Source organism: Callorhinus ursinus, unplaced genomic scaffold (assembly GCF_003265705.2).
Source record: "Callorhinus ursinus isolate GAN/ISIS: 27379988/994484 unplaced genomic scaffold, GSC_fseal_2.0 scaffold4, whole genome shotgun sequence".
Lineage (NCBI taxonomy): Eukaryota > Metazoa > Chordata > Mammalia > Carnivora > Otariidae > Callorhinus > Callorhinus ursinus.
Genome location: NW_027397066.1, coordinates 112,105,177 through 112,126,320, shown reverse-complemented (window position 1 = coordinate 112,126,320; position 21,144 = coordinate 112,105,177). Strand labels below are relative to the sequence as shown.

General features: G+C 33.2%; 1 long non-coding RNA gene and 1 other non-coding gene across 2 annotated transcripts in view; both read left to right on the top strand.

Moving 5' to 3' along the window:
* Window positions 1-21,144, top strand: part of LOC141372503 (uncharacterized) — a 126,350-nt gene that overhangs the window by 87,426 nt on the left and 17,780 nt on the right. The gene's annotated exons all lie outside the window — the stretch shown is intronic.
* LOC112826244 (U6 spliceosomal RNA) lies at window positions 17,596-17,701 on the top strand. Its single transcript, XR_003208876.1, has one exon. It is a non-coding gene; the product is annotated as a U6 spliceosomal RNA (small nuclear RNA).

Genomic DNA, 21,144 nt, shown 5'->3' with positions numbered 1-21,144 from the left:
AGAAATTAAGGGAAAAAATTGTATGGAGCAGGGACTCTATATCCAGCTAAGCTTTTCTTTAAGTCTCAAAGTGATATAAAAACAATGCTGTATTTTGAAGAACATTGAAGAACAGTAATATCTTCTTTCTGAGGAATCCAGTACAGGATGAACCTCATCCAATCAGAAGATGACAATGAAAACTTCAGCAAAAATAATGACTTTGATCATTTTGTGTTTAATTGTTGAGCTAGGGCTACCACAAGAGTGGAGTCATGGGTTAAATGATTATATGTAACCATTATGGTGTCTGACAAAGTAGAAAGATGCTACTAGAAAAATTGAGAGAGAATAGGTAGAAAAAGAAGAAATTAAAATAAGATTATTGATCGATATGTAATAAATGCTAGTCAAAAGATATATAAAACCAACAAAAATGAGAATATAATGCTAAGTAAGAAAATACCTTTTTTTTTAAAGATTTTATTTGTTTGAGAGGGAGCTTGAGCAGGTGGAGGGGCAGAGGGAGAGAATCTAAGCAGACCTCAGGCTGAGATCAAAGCAGGACGTGATGTGGGGATCCATCTCATGACGCTGAGATCATGACCTGAGCTGAAACCAAGAGTCAGATTTATATAAATTAAATATAAACCAACCAACTCATAATTTCAGCTTCAGTCATGATCTCAGGGTCATGAGATGCAGCCCCATGTTGAACTCCGCAGCCAGACGGGAGTTGGCTTGGGATTCTCTCTCTCCCTCTCCCTCTGACCCTCCCTCTGCTCATGCTCTCTCTAAATTAATAAATAAATAAATCTTTCAAAAGAATATGAACACAAATTTAACCATTAACATAAAGTGAAATCTTCTCTAAATACTAAAAAAAAAAAAAAAAAAAAAAATTAAGAAATTCAAAGACATGGGGCGCCTGGGTGGCTCAGTTGGTTAAGCGACTGCCTTCGGCTCAGGTCATGATCCTGGAGGCCCAGGATAGAGTTCCACATCAGGCTCCCTGCTCAGCAGGGAGTCTGCTCTCCCTCTAATCCTCCCCCCCCATGCTCTCTCTATCTCATTCTCTCTCTCAAATAAATAAATAAAATCTTTAAAAAAAAAGACAAAAGAAATTCAAAGACATGGGACATCTGGATGGCTCAGTTGGTTGAGTGTCTACCTTCAGCTCAGATCAGACCCATGTCAGGCTCCCTGCTCAGCTGGGAGTCTGCTTCTCCCTCTGCCCCATATTCTTTCTCTCTCTCTCAAATAAATAAATAAATAAATAAATAAATAAATAAATAAATACAATCTTTAGGGGAAAATAAAAAGAAGTAATTATGACCGTGTAGAGGTGACAATGCCATAGTGACTACCAAGTGAGATTTCAACTGGGTGATAAATTGTCCAGAGTTTTAAATTATCATTTGAAAATATAAATTTGTGAAATATGCAAAATGATTGCTCATTAAGAACATGGCTGAAGGTGACGTGGCATACATCACAAACTGGAAATTTTTGGTCTATGGGTCATATCTGCTTTTCATATTAAGTTTTATTTTTAAATTGAAAACTGCTGTCGCACAAAATATGTTTTTAAAATTAATTTAATTGGGCGCCTGGGTGGCTCAGTTGGTTAAGCGACTGCCTTCGGCTCGGGTCATGATCCTGGAGTCCCGGGATCGAGTCCCGCATCGGGCTCCCTGCTCAGCGAGGAGCCTGCTTCTCCCTCTAACCCTCCCCCCTCATGTACTCTCTCTCTCTCTCTCATTCTCACTCTCTCAAAATAAATAAATAAATCTTTAAAAAAAAAAATAAAATAAAATTAATTTAATTGACAATATTTTTTGAGAGAATTTCCCTTAAAATCTACTATTCTCTTTGGCTTAAAAAATAGATCTGTTAACACTGGGTTTGCATTTCTATGCAGCAATAAATGGAAGGAGCTTCCCAACCCTCTAGGTGAAGGATATATTCTGAGTCTGGCACAATTTCTTCCTTGGGTATTGTTCTTACTTTAAACCCAAGCTTCTATTTCCTATATCCATGCCTTCTTTACTCATTAACTCATGGCACTGAGAGATGTGACTATTCCATTCCGGGCCTATAGAATAGAATCAGGAAATGAAAATGTGAAATGTAGAGAAACTAATTTAATCCAAGGAAGAAGGACATTTCAAAACGGGGAGTAACTAATTGTGTTAACATTATTTTTCTCGTAGTTAAAAAATGTCCACTTAAATGTCTATTAATTCAAAACATGGATGTTCCAAACAAGACTTTAAAAGGGTCTGCATACAGGGTTAATAAACCACAAACCAACTTTCTGGTAGAGACAGTGATCAAGCAAATAAGAGAAAGAGTCAAGAAAAGAAACATTTATATAATTGTTGACAAATAAAATAAATAAAATAATAAAGTGCCATACTATGAGACAGAAGTAACCCAAAGTGAGAAACATAAAGCTTACAGGAGCTATCTTTCTTCGAATGTTGATTATTTTATTAATTTTTAAGATTTTTTTTATTTTCTTAATTTCTAGTTATATTACTATATAATCATCAAGTATATTTTTAAAAAGTAAAGAAATCTATTGTATTTAGGATATCTCATGAAGAGATTCTCCAATTATTCAAAAAAAGTTAAAATGTCCATGGTACGCTGATTTTATCTACAAAAAACGAAAGCTTCAATATCCCTAGACATCCAGCCAGATGTTTCTAGCTTCTGTTATATTTATACTGATTTATCTAGCATGGCATATAATTAGTTGTTGGGGTTATTGAATAAAGCCTGACTGTACTTGATTATGATTCAGAACACATTATTTTATATTGTCATTATGAAAGCAGTTTTGAGTAAAGGTGCATTTCAACTTTATTTTTTTTTTAACTGAGTAAAACATGGAGAAAAAAAGGTACATAGCCTAAAACACTATAAATTATTTGTTGTATGTGCTTAATGAAAACATTATCGTTTTTAATTAAAAAATGTGTTTAGAGAGTTCTAAAATACTCATATCCGTGTAACAATAGAAATTTTTCATAACCTATTGAATTTTTCACAGCCTTTAGAACTAACTCAAAGTCCATGTTTATGTAAATTTTTCTCTTAAATCTTATTAAAAGGAATTAATTCATTTATATTTATAATGTATATGGCATATTTTTTACAATTCCATCTATTTGCAATAGTGGACACGGTCATATTCGTGGAAGAGCAAAAGGGAGAAGACAGGGAGTATAGCTGACATGTATTCATTCTCCATTAGGACCAAAGTTTTCATATACCACAACTTTAGATGGTATAATATTTCACATCAAATCTAAGATGATGTGCTTGTTCATCGTTCTCTGCCAAAACAAAAAACAAAAAACAGCAGTGGTTCATAGGAAGACATGACTAATACACAAGTACTTAAGGAAAATCTTCAGCTATCGTTAGCTCAGAAATCTAATTTCATATTTTGTAAAAGTTATAATAAATATTTGCCTTCTAATTTTCCTTCAAGGGTTTCACTAAAAATTCACAGTATAGTTTAGGAGTCATAAAATCTTTAATTTATATATCAAAGCCTGCTATCATTTGGGCTAAGGATGTACATAGCATGCACGCTAAGCATTCCCCAATTGCTCATGCCAACTACACAGAGACAAGAGTACGGAGATTAACTACTTTAATGTTAAGCCTAACTCAGCTATTCTAAAGGTCAGATGAAGACTAGCAAAAGAATGAGAAGACTCTCTGGAAGCCCTTAACTACTACAAACTACTGTAATAAATTAGTTAAAATTTGCCCATAACTTTTATTTTTCTTTTTTCTAACTGGGCTGTTAGAGTTTTGGTGTATTTGACTATTCTTGTTTACTTTGGAATGAGACCAGCTCCTATCTTTTTATTGGGAAATTTGATTTAGGATTTTTAGCTGTGGCATTATATTCTTGCTATATGAGGGAGACAATACTAGCTTCTTAATTGAAAGAAAATGTGTTTTATAAATTAAATAAAAAATGCAAGATAAATTTGATACCTGAATATGATGAGTATCAATTAGGATGTGCCTCTTTTCTCAAATTCTGCCATTATAGCTGCCTACTATTCTTGGCTAATATGTATTTCCATCAAAAACATCCCTGTAGTGAACAATCTAAGAGCTAACATCTTCCATGGCTCTCTTTTTCACACACCTGAATCTGTCCTAAATGACATGTGTCTTACAAGAAGCAGGTCAAGATTTTAGTTCATGAGCTGATACCTAACCCAGTTATTTCTGCAGATTAGGGGGAATCTAAAACTAACTTTGTCAAATTCTCATCTGTGATACAAAATATCTGCTCCCAATGCACAGTGTCACGTTGCCCATCTGGGATTAGGCAAAACTCTTGAATAGTTCAGAAGCAGGGACACTGTTATAGGTAGAATCACTTTTGTGATTAAATACGTAAAAACACAATGACCAGAGATTGTAAAATTGGATACAAAAAGCAAGGAAGATGTGAGCACACCTTTCATTTGGTCAGAATTATTTACAAGTATCAAGGGGCACCTGCCTGAGTGGTGGCACAGTCAGTTAAGCGTCAACACTTGAGTTCGGCTCAGGTCATGATCTCAGGGTTATGAGATCGAGCCCCATGTCGGACTCTGCTCAGTGCTGAGTCTGCTCGGGATTCTCTCTCCCTCTCCCTCGGTCCTCCCATTCGTGCTCTCACTGTCTCTAAAATAAATAAGTAAAATCTTTAAAAAACATATTTACAAGCATCACGAGAAACTGGGATTCTTAGAGGGAGCAGAGTTACGCCCAGGAGAGTCCTCAGATTCATTATTCTGACAACAGACCCCTCCACCCCTGCCATTTAACTTTATGTCCATATTCACATAAACTGGTTTCTCTGAAGTGCAGAATATGTGTGTCATAATTCCTTTGCTAAAGGGCCAACAGGCCATATTCAAGCAGACAAGGAAGCAAGTACGGGCTAGCTTGCAAGTATGTGGTTATTTAAACAAAAACAACAAAACTAGCTTTCCTTGACATGTTTCATCTGTGATGCAAATAAGGAGGTGGTCCCCAAGACCAGAAGTTTCTTATTGTTTTTCAGAGCAAAGTTTCTATAGCCTCTTGTCCACAGAAAATAGCAAGAAAAAAAATCTGCTATCAAGATTGATTGACAATCTGTAATAATTAACATCATGAACAATACCTTACTCCTACTCACTCAGCGAAACACTCAAAGTCATTGAGACTGCTTGAGAGATAATAAGGACTAAAGAACTTGCAGGTGTTACACACAGAGGCAATGAGCAATGCAGTCATTACAGCCCTCTAATTCCAACCAAAACAGTCTCCCAGACAGTTACAGGGGAACTTAATGGTGACTCATTTTAGGGAGGAAGGTTCTTCAGTGTAGCCGTGAGCCATAAACCTTTGAAAGCAAGATTAGTAGGCAACTTTTGGCCTCATAGTTATAACCTTTATGGGTGATTCTACCTGAAATTTGGCTTCTGTCTAGCTATATCTCGGATCCCTTTTAACACCTGTGTGCCTGCGATTTGCTGCGAGGGTTCCATTGCTGTTTTCAGGCGAAGAATTCAGCTTTGCAGGTGGTTGGGGATCTATCTGAGGCAGAACGCAGCCTAGGAAATGACTGAGATGGAGAAAGCACACAGTCTAGTTTAGGACTCATGTTTTTCTTGTCACACAGATGGGACTTTCTTTCCCAGGGTTGTCTTTTTGAATTCCTCCTTGAAATAGCAGTAATACTGAATTCTGATGAAACAACACCTGCTTCACCCCAGGGCAGGCTTTTGGGCAGTAATCCTTTCGGATACAAGTCCGCTAAATAATTAGTGAGTCAACTTTCCTCGTTGATTTCCATTCCTCTGGGTAATGCTAACTCTTCTCTGATGCGAATTATTTTATAAGATAATCCCAGAATATAGCTTCTAACAAATGAAATCCAAGCTTATAAAACAATGTCCTCTTTAAAAATTTTTAAAGTAACGTTTAATTTTTTTTTGCATAATTAAGAATACAAACTCCCTCCCTAAAATATATGCATTTACCTCATATGCTGCGGTGGCACTTTATGCATGGCAAAAATAAAAATATAATTTATGACTCTACTGAATCTAGAAATGGCAATGTGTTCTTATGACGAGGCTACTTATTTATCTTAGATATCTTTTATTATTTTAATGTACTCACTTAAAAAGTTGAAAATGACACTTATTTCTTGATTTCCTATGAACAGTTTAGTCCATGAACAACACCCTTTGCCTAAGTAGTCCTGGCAATACACATGTTCCATGACCTGAACTCAATTACATAATTTTAAAATTAAAGCCATTAGGAAATTTGCATATACTAGTATATGAATATTAATGTATGCATCTTATCTATAAATGACTATGCGTTTTTGTCATGTAATTTGATACTGTTTAAATATTTGACATATATATTATTCAATATACTAGACAGACTTACAAATAATTTAAAACCTGTAAGTCTTGAATATTATATATAAAAATAATTTTTAAAACTCCGGCTAAACTCAGTTACATTTTTTAGTGTAAATCATGGGCCATAGGCCAATTGTAAGAAAAGGGGGATCATAATAATTTTAAAAAGACATTCAACTAAAATATTACACGTTCTCAACCGTGCTGAGCAATCACACAATCAGGGAGATCCATCGACTCTCTAATCCTCTTGATTCACTGCAATCTGCCTCCCGCATTTCTACTGAAACTGTTCACACAGAGACCTTCACTGATGTTATTTTTAAAAGATCCAATGGATGACATGCAACACAGAATTGTAAAAACTGCACTGAACTATATTTAATCCACATTGAGGAACAATAGGCAGATGGACTATCTATTCAATAGCAATGTATGTGATGTTACAAAATACACTTCAATATCTGTAACAAAGCTTTTTGAATAGTGTGTTTTAATTTGTCCAAACTATACTATAATTAAAAACATTACATTAAACTTTTGAATGCTAGTGTAAGTCCAGAATAGAGACACAAAGAGAGGTAGAAGAAAGAAAATAGGACTGAGTTACAAGATCATTGGGGAAAAATTTTAAATCACACTCCAAATTTTAGACAATCAGTGTGTTTGGGAATAAATTTTATTTTACTTGCTGCCTGATCTTCTCTATTTTAAACTTTATACAATCACAAACACTATCTGCAAAAATGAGATTAAAATAAAATTAATACATATGATGTGAAAGAGAAGATACAAATGCCTTTTTATTTTTAAACTAAAGAAAACTAATTCTGTGATTTTTTAAATTTAATATTGTAACCTCTATTACGTTATTATATATTTAGCATTTCATATTTTTACAATGTTAAAATGCTGATCATTTAATAACAATGAATAGCTATCACTATGTGAAAAGAAATCAGATTTCAAGGGGCACCTGGGTGACTCGGTCAATTAAGCATCTGACTCTTGGTTTTGGCTCAGGTCATGATCTCAGGGTCTTAAGATCGAGCCCCATGTCAGGCTCTATACTCAGCGTGGAGTCTCTTGACCCTCTCATTCAGCTCCTCCCTCCACTCCCCCCCCACCATGGAATAAATACATAAAATCTTAAAAAAAATTCTAAAAGAAAAAGAAATCAGATTTCACTATCAATGAAACATTTTGAATAATTCACCTGAAATTATGACTATAAGCTTTGGACATCATTTTTTCTTTTTTTTTCTTAAAGATTTTATTTATTTATTCATGAAAGACAGAGAGAGAGAGAGAGAGAGAGAGAGGCAGAGGAAGAAGCAGGCTCCCAAGGAGCAGGGAGCCCGATGCGGGACTCGATCCCAGGACCCTGGGATCATGACCTGAGCCAAAGGCAGACGCTTAACCATCTGAGCCACCCAGGCGTCCCTGGACATCATTTTTTTCCACATATGTTTCAAAATTAAATAATATTACATTGCAATAATTTAAAGCTCAAAATTATTTTAACATAATATTTGAATTTTGAATATTGCCATCATTATATTCTTATTAGTACTATTTCTAAAAATGAGTATTTCTTTTTAAAGGGAAGGAAACATGTACATATACAAAATTAGCAATAGAGCTTCCCTGACTGCTCAGATCAAAATGAGTTTTTCTCTCTCAGGCTGACCCTTGTGAAAAGGCTGCTGGCATAACAAACTAAAATACCATTCTGAAAAGCATTTGAAATGGATTATCATTTTTATCAGCAACTGTAGTTTGTTTATTGGCTAGTTGTTTATTTTGGCTGTTGTTTATTTATTTTAAACTAAGCTGTTGGCTGTTGTTTATTTTAAACTAAGCTGTTCTGAGAATGACCTGGTGAGATGTCTGGAGAACTGCTAGTATTTTCTTTGATCATATTAAATAGTCATGTGGTGTGTAAGTTAACAACACGGTCATCTTCTAGTTGTAGAGGCAATGTTTACGGAATTCACATCTTGTATATTTTATCTACTAATATACAGTAACTTGGCATTTTTTTACTCAGAATTCTCTTAGCTCATCTTCACCAGGATAAAAGAAACAATGTTGTCCTTATTTTAATGTAGAATATCTTTGTTTGAGATAAAAAGCTCTTTTGTGGGTTTAATTCCATCTAATCTCAGTGGTACTTAACAATTTATGAAGGATGTGCATCTTTTCTCTTGCACCATGAGACATAAATATATGATATTTAATGTAATATAAATGTTTAATAGGATGTAAAATAATTTTGTAAAAGTTTCTGGTGCATTACACAATGAAAAAAATGGATAAATTAAATAAATACCATTGCAATATGTTTTGATTTGTAAGGACTTATTTTATACTAAGCATTTACAATAGTAATGCCACTTAACTTTTGATCAAAAGTGTCTATCCTTATTTTTCATCAGTTTAAGTGATTACATTCTTCAGTGTTTGGAGGCCTACAGCCACTTGGAGGGTATTCTCAGAGGGTTCAAAATGTAACATTAGACTTCTGTTTCACTTTGATATTTTCTTTTATGGCAGCTATAACAAATAACCTAAGGTGGCTGTCTTCTGTGATAAGGGAATATTAATTCCCAGGAACAGATGTGGATTTCTCAGTTTTCTTGCCAGGTACAATTTGGAAAATACAATTGCTATTTTTTTTTTTTTTTTTACAATTTCACTTTGTGCTCTTCTGACTCAGCACTGGTTACATAGATCAAAATGGGTTACGCCTTTGATAAAATTTTTCAATAGGACTGTTAGAGGGCACTTTTCAATACTTTTTTTTTTTTTTTTTTTGCTGCTGTGTTTAACTTCCAAGCATCTTTTGGATTGACAATATATTAGAGAGATTTAGATTAGATAAACATTTGCCAAAGTTATGGCCAACTACAAAGTCTTAGGGCAACTACAAAGTTTAATGTAAACAGTCCACCCAAAACTGCCCTCTTTTCTGACTGCAAGTTCAAGTTGGAGGAATAGGGTTTACTTAGTAGTTACTTTTAAGTTTGACAATTCACTAGAAAAACTCACAGAATTCACTTAAGGTGATTATATTTATGGTTACATTTTATTATGAGGAAAAAATACAACTTAAAATCAGCCAAGGGAAGAAATGCATGGGGCAGAGTTCAGGAAAGTTTCCAAACATGGAGCTTCCAATGTTCTCAACTCATGGTGTTATGAACATGTTACTTTTCCAGCATTAATATGTAACAATACACATTGAGTGTTAGTAACCAAGAAAGCTCCGGAATCTTTGGTGTCCCAGAATCTTACTGGGGCTCAATCACATAGAACCCTTGTGGCTGACCTCCAGAATCTTTACTGGGGCTTAATCACATAATACCCTTGTGGCTGACCTCTCCATCCCCTGCTAGAGGTCAGGGTAAAACTATTATTTGGCAGTCTATCCTGGAGGTAGAACTGATACCATGTGGTCCAAAGCCCCTATCATGAAACATCCTGTTAGACTGTTGGCCAAAGCCTCCAGGCAAACAAAGTCACTTCTGTCAGGAAGGATATTCCAATTGCCTAAAGACCATTCTGAGGACAAAGGCCAAATCTACCTTTATGTAAATTTAATTCTTCACTACATGATAAATAATATAACTAGAACTGAGACATACATATTAAATTCAGCAACTATGTAATGTAATAATTTTATTATCATTTCTTCCATATTTGGTATTTCCAATAATTCCTGTTGCTTACCTCACAATTAGAGTAAAACCATTATATAATTCAGGGAAACTGCCTTGCATATTATTGGGACCTTTCACTATGGATTTAGATACTCCTGGTTTTGTATCTCAGGTCAGTTTTTAAGTGTGTACCATTTGAGAATCCAGAAAAGAAAATGTTTTCCATTCCTTGTTTCCAGAATCAGGCCCTAAATTAAAGGGAAATTCTCATGGGTGCATCCTTCAAATCTCACTTCATGAGAATACTTTTCTAGTGGTTTTTGTCCACAAAATGCAGGAGAGTTGAGCACATGGCAAACTTTCTTCTCCAATTCTCTTTCTTTTCTCCCTCCTCTATGTCCCCTTTCTCCAAACAGAACCTCCTTCTTCTATATTAACTAGTCAATTAACTAGTGAATGAACCTTGTAGAACTTCCAATATCCACACAATATTTAAAATCAAGAAATGAACAATAAACAAGTTTGAGCATATAAAATAAAAGTACATAATCACAAACAACAAAGAACTTTTAAAAAACAAGAAAGAGACAAACGATCCTACAGAAATTTAGAAGATTATTAATATGAAATATATACAAGAAGATACACAAAATGATGAAGCACAAAAAGATGTTCAGTTCCACTAAAAACTAGAGGAATACAAATTATACTGAGAAAAAGTTGTAATTTTTTGCAAAGTGGATTTCCAGGAGCACATATTATTGAATACGATTATTATTTTCAGATCAAGAACTATGTTTACATTGTCTTCTGATGTATCCCAAGGATTAACATGTTAGTTTGCATATTATAGACACTAAATATGAATAAATGAATGAATGGCTATAAATATGAAGTGGATACATTTTGTTTCTGATTAAAACAAATTCATAAGTTTTGATCATTAACTAAACAAACTATAATACTGATATTTTTATGAAATTTGAAGAGCTCACCCTGGACATATTGCTGAATCTATGTCCAGTCCAGTCCTACATGGAAGTAGATTGTAGTAAGTGTCCAGATGTACTGAATGTATTTAAGCCACCAGAGCATCAAAGCTAGTTGCCAAACCTTCCTATAGTAACTAACTCCTTGCATGTATACAGTTATATATTTATATACATACGTATCAATTCAGTATCTATTTGTGATCCTCATAATAACATGAAAAATTCATAGTATAGGTTGGTTCTGTAAACATTGTGAAAAAATGAAAAAAATTACCCAAAAACATTCAGTAATATAGTCAAGGCTATACAAACTTAGTAACTAACAAAGGAACTGGCAGTTTAATTCTGTCTTCTGACTCAGTCCATTACCCTTCTTCCCCAGTACAAGAAATATTTCCAATTAGACTCTAGAAAACCCAAAATTTGTAATCATACATACAAATTAGCACTGAAAATATTACAGGGGAACCTGGGTGTCTCAGTTGGTTGAGTGTCCAACTCTTGGTTTTGACTTAGGTCATGATCTTAGGGTCGAGAGGTTGAGTCCTGAATTTGGCTCTGCGCTCAGTAGGGAATCTGCTTGAGGATTCTCTCCCTCTCCGTCTACCCCTCCCTCCTCTCTCTCTATATAAAATAAATAAATAAATCTTAAAATAAAAAAAGAAAATAATATGATAGTACAAATAATTGAAGCAGAGATAAAACTAATTTTGCATATATTTATTTCTAAATGTTTTTCGTCTTGTGCTTTCTTTCTTTTTTTTAAATTTTTTTATTGTTATGTTAATCACCATATATTACATCATTTGTTTTTGATGTAGTGTTCCATGATTCATTGTTTGTTCATAACACCCATTCTAAACACTAATTTCATACCTAATGAATAGGATAGAAAAGGAGAAAAATAATCATGATGATGGTTTTCCCCTTTCTCTTACTAGGTTATTGTTTTATAGCTCAGTTCTTTTTCAGCACTATCAGTCTCTTTCAGAGTTGCAGTCCACTGGTGTCTTCTACTCTTTCCCAGGATTACCATGTTCTTTTAATTTTTTTAATAGACTTTAGTCTTTAGGGCAGTTTTAAGTTCACAGCAAAATTGAGAAGATACAGGGATTTTTCATATACCTTTGACCCCACACATACACAGCCTCCCCACCAACAAGCATTCTGTCCCAGAGTGCTACGTTTGTTGCAACCAACAAACTTATGTTGATACATCATTATCACCCAAGGTCCTCAGGTTACATTAAAGTTCACTCTTGGTCTTGTACATTCTACAGGTTTGAATAAATGTATAATCACATGTGTCCAGCATTACAAAATGCTACAGAGTTGTTTCACTGCCCTAAAAATCCTCTGTGCCCTGCCTGTTCACTTCTCCCCTCCCACACTTCTGGCAACCAGTGATATTTTTACTGCCTTTCATAATATGTCACACATAATTGGAATCGTACAGTATGCAGCCTTTTCAGATTGGCTTCTTTCATTTAGTGATATGGAGTTAGGTTTCCTCAATGTCTTTTCATGGCCTGATACCTCATTTCCTTTTAGTACTGAATAATATTCCAACCACGCTTTTTTGGATAATTGTTCTTTCAATCTCAGAAGGGCTTTCTAGCCTTTATGCCTTCACTGTATATTAATTTTAAGGAAAAAGAATAGTAACTGGTAGGGGATATTTGTTCTATCTCTGTTTTAATACAGAATGGACTTAAAATTTGAAAGTTATGATTTATTTAAGCTTTAGTTAAACATCTAAACCAACTTAGCTAATATTTGGTTCAAATATTCCTGTTGTCTTGAGAATGTTACATTCTCCTAAGTTCTACAGTTGACTGTTCTACTCGCAATGTGAATTTCAGATTTCTCCCAAACTAAAGTTCTAACAAGTATGAAGGTCATCTTTGGTTCTGCCATTGCCATATGACTTAATAAAATCAAATAGCCTTGATTTATAAGGAAGCAAATGTGGGTGCTTATTTCTCTATGTATTACTTACCTGTTACGAACTGAACAAATACTTTATCATCAGCATCATCAATCAATATTATTATTATTATTACTTTAAAATTTATTTATTCATTTGAGAGAAAGAGGGTGTGTGCAAGTGGGGTGAGGGGCAGAGGGAGAGGAAGAGAGAGAATCCTTAAACAGACTACCCATTGCGCGGGGAGCCCAACACGGGACTTGATCGGAGGACCCTGAGATCATGACCTGAGCCAAAAACAAGAGTCAGATGCTTAACTGAGTGAGCCACATATGTGCCCCCAAATTAATATTATTATTATTACTATTTCTATAATTTTCATAATTATCATCTTTGTTTTGTTACTTTTCCTGTAAAGTCTATCAAACATACAAAATAGTATATACCATTTTACACTTTAAAAATTAGAATCATAAAATACAATCTCCCTACATAATATTTTAGAGGAACATGACTTGTTTGATTTCTTAATTTTATTTTAATAATCACATGCATTCCTTTTTAAATTTTTGACCCAAAATGATACACTTTGATAAATAATTTTTGCTGATTTTCTGAGGAATAAACAGTATCTTTCTGGGTAAAATTTCGTTGAGAACTCATGATTTCATACTACTTACTAAAAAAAGTTAGGAATTCTTAAAAACTGAGCATTATTTTTTTTCTGGCCCATACATTTAATTTCATTTGCAGGTATTATTAAAAAATATATTACATCAATAAAAATATTTGAATTGTGCTGTTTGATCAGGCTAAGTCAATAAAATATATTATAGTGAAAAATTTCTATGTCATAATCACTAGAGAAAATGCAATAAATAATAAGAAAATACCTTAATATTATCAAACCACATCTTTTAAAAGAAATGTATTTTAGTTTCAACTTTCAAAAATAAAATTGGCTCCTGCTATCTAAATTCTCTATTGAACACAGGCACCAGGAGTTTCAAAAGGCAAAATGTTACATGTTCATAGGAATATATAAAAGGATTCTGTTTTTCCCTCAAAGTTAGGCAGAAAATATTGAATATATTTTTCTCTATAATGCAGTTACACTGACAATATTAAATATTGCTTTATGTTTTACCACCATTGTTTTTCACAATTCAAGATGTTCAGGATCAGTTCAACCTCTTTTGATTTTATATACTATGAACAACTATTTCTCTCTCTTAATCTCCTCCCCCTACTTCTTCCTCCCTCCTTTCCTTCCTTAACTCTCTTTCTCCCTAAGATTGTACTGCATCTGTCTATTCAGTTGCACCTATGTAGCAAGTAATACTACTGACTTTCTCTTCTTCCCAACATAGCTACTATATACATACAACCTACTAAAAATTTGTTTAAGAATGCAAAGTGATTTTATCAAGATATTATACGAGGTCATAACATACAAGCATACACAGAAAAACAAACAAAGGTCTATGCTGGAATCAGCAAGAGGGTGCAAAAAGGCTTAACAAGAAACTGAGCTGTTACTAAAATTATCTTTAAAACATTTGAATTCAACATGGAATACCAAATGGTTTTGTTTTAAAGTCCAATGTTAATTTATCTCACAATTTGACCTTAATGTCTAAACTATTTTCCCCCTAAGTAGGGGCAAAAAAATATGAGTAATAGAGCAATAAAGAAAAAGAAAAAGTAGTCATCATCTCAAAGAGACATCACTCATTTTTTTTTTAACTCATGATAGCTAAAGATAAAGTGACCCAAACCCCTGGTATTAATACAAGAAAGGAGGTAAGTATATTGTTAAAATCTGTATCATTGTCTTTTTTTACTGATGACAATTATTTGAAATTTATGACTTGAAAACAAAGCAGATTAATCTTTTGTCTTATAAAATTTTAATGAGTAATACTTTCATTGGTAATTTAATAAAACTCCCAAATGTAAAAATATTCCCCATAAAACAATCCAGTCATTTTATACAAAGTAACAATTCAATTAGTCCATAGGAATAGGGGATAAAAGCTGTCTAAATTTTAGAATATCATAACTTGGTATAATCATGTTGAAGAATTTAATGGGTATATTAAAAGCTTGTTCAATTTTCTAAATGATCTCAATCAGGCTTTTTATACTTCTAAAACATAAAAAGATATAGTGATAAAAAAGAATGTCAATAAGCAAAAGAAAAATTTTAAGGATTTCTTTTTTTTGAGAGAGCGAGCGTGTGCATGCAAGGTGGAGGCACAGAAGGAGAGGGTGAGAGAGAGAATCTCAAGCAGGCTCCATGCCCAGTGGGGAGCATGATGCAGGGCTCGATATCATGACCCTGAGATCATGACCTGAGCCAAAGCAAGAGTCAGAGTCTTAACTGACTGAGCTACCCAGGTGCCCTGCAAAGGAAAATTATTAAATAGTTACTTATTAATTTTGTTTCTGTGTATTTGTCCTCAAATTGTTAATTAGGGTATAATCGGGGTTTATGAATGTTTTGAAATAGGCCAAGATGAGATGAACAAAATTCTAAAAGGGATTATAAACACTAAGGCAGTGTTTACATATGGAACCTGGTTTGATGACTGTGATTATCCATTGTTACTATCATTATTAACTGAAGAATAGCAATCAATGGCATTATATTAGGAAGCAATCATTATTTACTTGTTAAATAAGAATATTAATCTAGTTAATCAAATGAATGTTTACTCATTTTATATATAATTTTAACTTAACCAACTATGATTTAATATATGGAAATGTTTCTAAAATAAAAAGAAATACAATTTGAAAATCTGAATAAAAAGAGTTGATAGTTACATAAAGTCTCTAAGAACCTCATGATATATATGTGTGTGTATATATATGTATATACTTATGTAAATAATAATATAACTAATTCTATCTAAATCTGAATCAAGAGTTCTTTCATCATAGAAATATACATTTTTAAGGTGTATATGTCTATCTTCAATAACCAAAAAAAAAGAAAGAAAAAAGGTATTTGTTAGTTTCTTCTATACTTCATAAAAAAAGTCAAGAATCCCACACTTTCTCCCTTTGGTATGGCTCATCACTGAAAATCTTCAATGATCTTGTTTAGTTTGGTCCTTTATAAGCACCTGGATGGATCTGTAGAAGCCTTTAAGACTTACACAGGTACAAACTTGGGTTGAACCAATAATGCTATTGACCACTTAAAGCTACAAGTAAGTTCATAGACAAAGTAATAATCATAAAGCTAGTGGATGTCTTCCTTTAATATCCATAATGAAGAATTGTGTTTTAAAAAGTGAGTTTATTTAAAAAAGAAACAAATACTGACATTGTATCCAGTTCTAAAAGCAAATTTATGAAAGTCAAAACAAACCAATAAGAAGTGATCTCTTATTCGTCTTTCTGAAAGAATGTAGTGGACACAAAGAAAAAAATTACATTTGTTTAAACTTATATTTTTTCAGCAATATACAATTGATAATTACATCAATCACCTTACTATTGAAATAAAGTTCAGGACCTTTTTTTTTTTTATTACATATATCTCATTTGTCAAAAACTCATGCAGTTCAATTCCTGTGTTTTTTTTTTAATAGTAAGAACAACAAAAATCATATTTTTCCTTCTAGCAAGAAATTTCTCTCTATAGGTTCAAGACAGAAGACAAAAACCTACATTGTTGCTGGCTGGTATGTCATACAAATCTATTTTCAAATTATATGTGATATATGTTGCTAAGGCTTTGTTAAGCAGAAAAAAAAATCCACACTTCCTAGGGAAAAATATACTAATTAGGAAAGATTTTATTGTTTTTGTATTTTAAGTAGATTTTAACTATTTTAACTTCTGCCCATTGTTAGAGTCTTGCACTGGAATATGGTTAGAATGATTTGTATGTGGAGACAGGGCAAGATAGCTTTGTTCCCTCTATCTACTCTTATTATTTTAGAATGAATAGTTTATATATCCAAGTAAATTATCCTTAGTATTCATCTTTGTCACTTTTTCTTTTTCTGTCTGACAGTCTTTATCTATTTCTATCACTCTCTATGCAATGTGAGTCTCAGATTGCGTATTCACTACAACTGTTGATTACTAGTGCCTGATCTGAAAATCAAACATGATAGAATTCAAAAGGAGAGAGATTCTAAATATCCATTCAGAGAATACCTCCTATGCTTAAGATTTTACTCTAAATGGTGTTAACATTTCAATATAAAATCAGTCTGCAGGATTGAACATTTAGCATGGCATGTAACTAGCAGTCTGATACAGCCTTTTTCAACATCCCAATAAAGGAATTATAATTCAAAGAAAAATACAAAATTTTCTTATGGTGTCTTTGAAAAGATCTGGTAAATGACTCCCAGTATCTGGGAGATATTTTCACTAACTGTAATATATATTGAAAAGAATTGGACTGAAAAATAAGTAATTGAAAATATTTCTTGCTGTGCCAATGAAAACTAAGAAAATTTACCCAAAAAGGAATTAGGTGAAATGATTATCCCTTTTTCCTCATTCCCTTAAGCCCCAGCCTTGGACTCTATCTGCCACCTTAATTGAAAAGACAGTGAACTCTTGTGCTCGCTTCGGCAACACATAGACTAAAATTAGAATGACACAGAGAAGAGTAACATGACCCCTGCACACGATGAATAGAAAGATGATGAACTGTTAACTATAAACTCTGAGAAACAAACTGAGGGTTCTAGAGGGGAGAGGGGTGGGGGTATAGGCTAGCCTGGTGATGGGTATTAAAGAGGGCGCGTACTGCATCAAGCACCGGGTGTTATACACAAACAATGAATCATGGAACACTACATCAAAAACTAATGATGTAATGTATGGTGATTAACATAACATAATAAAATAAAATTAAAAAAAACTATAAACTCTGAAAACAATTTGTCTACAGGACTTATAAGTTGTAATGACTAAATTCCTAGGGTAAACCAGTAAGATTTGATGAGGAGACATCAAAGGTTACATTGCAAATTAGGCATATTGTGATTTTCAAAAGTTAAAAATGTTTAAGCAAGCCAAGATGATTTAAAGCAGGCACATCTTATATGTTCTATATATGAAGTACTTTTTTAGGAGACAGGCAGAGGAGCTGGGATTAAATTTTGTCTCACATTGGCAAATCTACATAAACTAGATATTTGCCAGATGTTGGGAAAGAAAAGCTATACATATCAGACTGCTTTTATGTGAACATCTGAAAAGATTATTCCACCAGCACAAATGTGGATAATAAATGGGTCCATGGCAACATAGATATCCTATCCTATGATGATACACACTATCTCAAAGTTAAAAGCTCCTGTTCTGTGATAAAGGAGAAAGTAAACATTCACACATAAATGGTATTACTGAAAATAAAAACAGAAAAAAAAAAAGAATTTTTCCTGAGAGAAAAAAAAGAGGTCTATGAAGTAGGTTTAACTACTACAGAAAATAATATGCCTTATAATTGTCTGACAAATAAATAAAAATAAATAAAAAATCTTTAATTGTGTGGCATTATTCTCTGCAAAAAGGAATAGAAGATATCAATAGGAAAATTGAGATTAAAAGCACAAGGCAAAATCCAAAAAGGGTATATTTAAAGGAATAAAGTCTATTTGCTACTGAACACATTTGAAGTGATCAAATAGTATTTAAGCGATGGAACAAAGACTGAGATAAAAATAATTGTAAAGACTCTGTCCCACAAAAAAAGAAAACAACTAATAACAGAAATAAAAGCTACATTGGAAATTAAAAAAAACAGAATTTTGACGGTGGAAAGTGGAATTAATATAACGGTGGAAAAATGAAAATTATCTCCAGAAATGCAGGCAGAAATGACAACAACATAAAATAATGAGAATAAGGGTAATAGGCCTTAGGTAGGAGTTGGTGACAACATAAAAACAAAAGAAATTCTGAGGAAAAAAATAAAGTATTGAAATAGAAATAAGTATCAGATATTTTCAGCACTTAAAAAATACATGTTATATGTAGAACAAAAATTCTTTTTTTTAAAGATTTTATTTATTTATTTGACAGAGAGAGACACAGCGAGAGAGAGAACACAGGCAGGGGGAGTGGGAGAGGGAGAAGCAGGCTTCCGCTGAGCAGGGAGCCCGATGCGGGGCTCGATCCCAGGACCCTGGGATCATGATCTGAGCTGAAGGCAGACGCTTAATGACTGAGCCACCCAGACACCCCTGTAGAACAAAAATTCTTAACCCAGGAGAAAATCAATAAAATTCTACCCCTTGTTAAACACATTATATCGTATTTTAGAAGAGAAATAAAAGAGACTGTTGTGAGTAGGTTTTTTTGTACCTTATTCTTTTTTTTTTTACTTGGTTTTCTCTGCTAAATGGGAGCACTTTTAACATTTTTATACAACAATCTTATTAAATTGTTGTATTATTTCTAGTCATTCATAGGTTATGTTGAAGTTTCCATATAAATAACTACATTTTCTAGAAACAACTGTAATTTTTTAATGTCCTTTCAAAATTTATATGTAATTTAATATCTGGCATATGCCTTACTCAGTGACTAGGACATCCAGTACAATACTGAAGAGTAAAAATAAAAATGCACATATTTGTATTGTTCCCAAGGTTAATGTGGGATGCTTGTGAATTTCAATATTAAGTATGATGTCTGTTAAAAAATTTTGTAAGTACTAAAAAATAAGCTCAACTCAAGTTGTACAAGACCTTAATATTGAAAATTACAGGCTAGTCTTAAAGAACAAAGAGCATGTCTACTATTTAGGAAGATTCAAAATTATAGAGATGGCCTTTTTCTTGTAGTTCATCCATAAATCTAGTGTCAATCTCATCAACATATCAGTGAGATATTTTTCTAGAACTTGAAAAAATTATTCCGAAATTCATATGGAAGACTGAGGTAATGTAAAAATACAACATATCTAACCAAGGAGAGAGAATTACTATAGAACTGAATATAATTTTGACAAAAGTACAAATCATGAATCAGTGGGACAGATACTAGGTCAGATATAGAGAAATAAACACACGTGGTTATTTGCCATATGTCACATGATGTGTGATATAAGACACATTACATATCAGTATGTTGAGTGTGGACAGTGAATATCTATCACATAGAAATATATAGAGACATATATTCACGTATACATATATTCCACAAATACACAATTGAATCCTTACTTCACATCATATAGTATAAAAGGCCAGGTGGATTAACATATAAATAAGAAGAAGGAAATTTTAAGTTATTAGATAAAAATATAGAATACCTCAGTGATATTCTTATTATATCTCACTATAAGGAAAGATGAAAAATAATACATAAACGGGACACCAGGGTGGCTCTGTCGGTTAAGTGTCTGACTCTTGATTTCAGCTCAGGTCATCTCAGGGTTGTGAAATTGAGCCTGCATCAGGCTCTGTGCTGGGCGTGGAGCCTGCTTAAGATTCTCTCTTTCCCTCTCCCTCTGCCCCTGCCCCTCTCCCTCTCTCTCTAAAAATAAATAAATAAGTAAATAAATAAATAAAAAGAAAGGAAGAAAAAAGAAAGAAAATAATACACAAACAGCAGAAAACCTAAAGGAAAGTATTCATTTATTCATTCATTCAACAAATATTAAGCGATTACTATGACCCAGAAATTCTTCTAGATGCTAAGAATGTAGCAGTTGATGCAAAATTTGCTGCATCCATAAAGTTTAAAGTTTTGTAATTCATAATTTTACCTGCATTCGAAACGACATGCAAATGTAGAATGAGAAAAGACATTTGAAAATATTACACAAAGAAACATTATACTCAATTTAATTTTTTATTTAAAAATAGAAAACCAACAAAATAAATTTAAAAAAGCAAATATGAGGGATAGCAGGGTATTCACCATTTGCTTCTTTCCACTCATTTTCCATCTTTCGCTACCATTTTCCATATCCCAGGACACTAAATTCTGTAGATTGCATCAAGGTGATCCCTTACTTCTAGCTTTGCATTTGGGTTTGGCAGATGGGATCCATCAATCAGCAGAAGCTGAGAAAATAATGAGAAGAGGAGGGTAAAATATTTACATTTCTGTCTACCTGCCTGCTTGAGCACCTGGTGTTAAGTACATCCCTC